This window comes from Octopus bimaculoides, chromosome 24 (assembly GCF_001194135.2).
Source record: "Octopus bimaculoides isolate UCB-OBI-ISO-001 chromosome 24, ASM119413v2, whole genome shotgun sequence".
In the NCBI taxonomy this organism is placed as follows: Eukaryota; Metazoa; Mollusca; class Cephalopoda; order Octopoda; family Octopodidae; genus Octopus; species Octopus bimaculoides.
Genome location: NC_069004.1, coordinates 5,514,066 through 5,517,573, shown reverse-complemented (window position 1 = coordinate 5,517,573; position 3,508 = coordinate 5,514,066). Strand labels below are relative to the sequence as shown.

General features: G+C 31.1%; 1 protein-coding gene across 3 annotated transcripts in view; it reads right to left on the bottom strand.

The window, feature by feature from the left end:
• Positions 1-3,508, bottom strand: part of LOC106872628 (RNA binding protein fox-1 homolog 1) — a 530,204-nt gene that overhangs the window by 293,821 nt on the left and 232,875 nt on the right. The gene's annotated exons all lie outside the window — the stretch shown is intronic.

The window sequence follows — 3,508 nt, the reverse complement described above, 5'->3', positions numbered from 1 at the left end:
AACCATATAACCATATGTAAATTAGTAGGTTGTTACTGACGTGAAGTTTAACTGCTATTTGTGGCAGGTCTATGATAATGAAATCTCCATTGGTGCGTGTATATATATATATATATATGAGTGAATAGAGCATGAAATGAAGGCGATTTAGCTGCTATTCCTGTCTGTCTAGTTACCATGACTAAGTCTTCCATATAGACTAATACACATCATCTCACACACACACACACACACAAATATATTTTCAAGCACACAAGTGCCAAACGTAAGACATTAGGGTACAATTTGAGGAACATTTGGCAGCTCATTCTGACAAATTGAGGGCCTACATAATTGGCTCCCCCATTGGTTTGTCCAGGGACAAAATGCTTCGTGGCAGTTTGTCTGTCTTTATGTTCTGAGTTCAAATTCCGCCGAGGTCGACTTTACCTTTCATCCTTTCTGGGTCGATAAAATAAATACCAGTTGAACACTGGGGGTCGATGTAATCGATTTAACCCCTGCCCACAAAATGCTAGCCTTGTGCCAAAATTTGACACTAATATTGCTTAACCCTTTCGTTACCCATTTATTTTGAGATCCTCTGTGATTCTTTCAATTAATTTTAAATATAACAAAAAATTTAGTAAAATAACTTAGTTATCATTAAGCTAGTATTAGGAACATAAATTGTGACCAAGTTTTGGTGGAAGATTTTAATTCAAGACTTATGAAAACAAGATATTTGTACTACAGAGCCAGAGCTGGTTTCGGCCAGGTTGTAAACGAAAGGTTTAAATGGACCCAGGGACAATGAAAGACAAAGTATGCCTGGGTAATATTCAAATTTAAAAGAATTAAAGAACATTGAAGTTATGTCGACAGAAAATGAATCCAGCATAACTAAACACTGGTGCCCCTCCTCCAAACTTTCTGAAAAATGCGTATTTTTTTAAATGAAATTTTGCAGATATGTTTTCAAGGGTGTAGAGCAGTAATTCTCAACCAGGGTCCACACGACCCTTTGGGGTCATCTGCAATAAATTGGTCATACTTCGACAGTACACAAAATATCTTAATATTTTTTAACACAATTATTAAAAACATTTAATTATCAAAATATGATTTTTTTCAACATCAAATGGTAATAAGGGTCTGTTTGAATAAAATGGGAATCAAAAAGGCCCCATAGGTATAAAAATGGTTGAGAAACACTTGTATAGATTATAGAATATAGAAGGAAGAAAAAAACTGGCTTTGGATTAGTTTCCGTTTCATTCTTCCTGCTCTTCTGTCCTAACTTTGTTGCCGCCAATTTCTGTAGCTTAAGCATTTTTCTCTTTTTCCTTATTTCCCAGAATTATACGTCTGAATCACCAACATTACATAATATATATTCTCAAAAATGTATTTCTACAAAACGTTTTTTTTTTAGAATTTTTGTTACTAATATTTCTACTGAAATACATGCCTTCATTTCAATTAATTAGGAATGTAATGAAGAATTTACTAAAAAATAACTTTGTCATTTCTAAGCTTATGTCAGAATGTAAATTGACATGAAATTTTGCTGGAAGGTTTAATTTTGATAATTTTAACACTTTAGCTAGTATATTTAGTATATTTCTGTTGAAAATACACTGCCTATTTTCCTTCCCATCCCATCCCCCCATTTAATTTTGAAAAATAACGAAGAAATTTAGTAAAATAACCTCATCGTTATCAAGCTGATGTTCAAATAAACGTGAAACTTGGATGGAGGGTTTTTCAATCACTTTAACTCTTTTTACGATATTTCTGTTGAACTACACGGGTTTTTATAATTATTTTAGTTCAATTAAGAATGAGAATAACGAAGAATCTAGAACAATAACTGTCATTATTTAACTGGTGTTTGGAACAGGGAAATTTCGATAGAAAGTTTTAATGTCGATCACTTTACTATAAATCTATTGGAATGCCCAGCTTTTATTTCTATTAATTTCAAAAAAAATGATGAAGAATTTAATGAAATGACTTTGTTATTATTAAGCTGGGTGTTTGAAATATAATTTACCAAGAAATTTGATGGAAGATTTTAATTTAGATCACTTGAGAAGAAAAAAGTTTATATCACAGACCTAGGAGCCATCATAGATAGGTTGGTATCAAAAGGGTTAAAAATATGTATTTTAAAGGGAGTTAGGAAAAGACGTCAGAAGCAAGATAAGATGATTTGAAGCTCTTTAATCTGGAAATGCATTTCTGCAAAACTTCATTAAAGACATAAGATTTAGGGGGGATTTTTTTTTTCCAGAAAGTTATGAGAAAACCAATTCAAAAGGGGAGGGCACCAAACTGTAGTCATACCATAAATTTGTCATTCTACTGAAAGTCACAAGATGTCTACCGATTCTACTATCTACCTCTTTTTTGTAGAATTTTAGAATATTATACTAGAAAGAGAGAGAAAGCAAGAAATTTATAGAATATCATATTTATTTATTTGATGCAAGTAATATTTTTTGCTGGAACTTAGACATGATTTAAAATGGATGTTGTTTATCGGGTAGACCGGCAACAATTTTTGCTGTGGCCTGAAGAACTGAATGTAGCGGGGAAACTCTGAGTATATGCGGATTGAATCACATACATACATATATATACACACACACACACAGATATATATATAGATAGATAGATAGATAAATAATATATTTATATTATACTTAAATAAGAGGGGTGACAGCGACTTTGAAATTTCGTACTGCTAATCTATGTCAGACTGTCTAGCAGGCCAAAACTTTGAAGTCACTATCACGCTTCTTGTAAAAGTTTAAGAAACATTTACTCTACAGAAAATAATGAATAATTCTACAGTTTTATGTGAAACTGTTTTTTATTACAACTTGACATAAAAACAACCATTATGGTTGTGTGAATGTTTTAAAGATTGTTTTATCCAACAGAGCCAATCTTTGCCAAAGTACTGCCTCTGTATTAAAGTTGTGTGCGTGTGAGAGAGAGAGAGAGAGAGTTATGTTAAATCTAATAGAATGATTTGAATACAAGAATGTCGATCAATGTCAAGAACAGGTGACAATTTCAATAACTCATACTCCGAGTTTTCGCACATCCATTCTTCAGATAACCCCACCATTGGTGGCAAAACCAAAAAACGTTATTAAAATGCCTGTCTCTATACGATCTATATATACAAACATATATATATGTGTGTATAAGGTATGTATGTGTGTGTGTGTGTGTATGGATAGATAAAGTATGTATGTGTATGTATATATATATATATATATTGTATCATGAAAATTTTCAGAAAACAATTATTCAAAAAACAGTCATTCGAAATAAATATCATTTGTGTACTTAATTTTTAATTTTATCATTTTTGTTTAAATATAATAGAAAAAATTTAGAATAATTAACATTTTGTATAATTGTTCTTTTGAATAATTTCCATTCATACAATTTTCCATTCGAATAAGTATTTTCGAACACTGTTCACATAATCATATACATATATATATATATA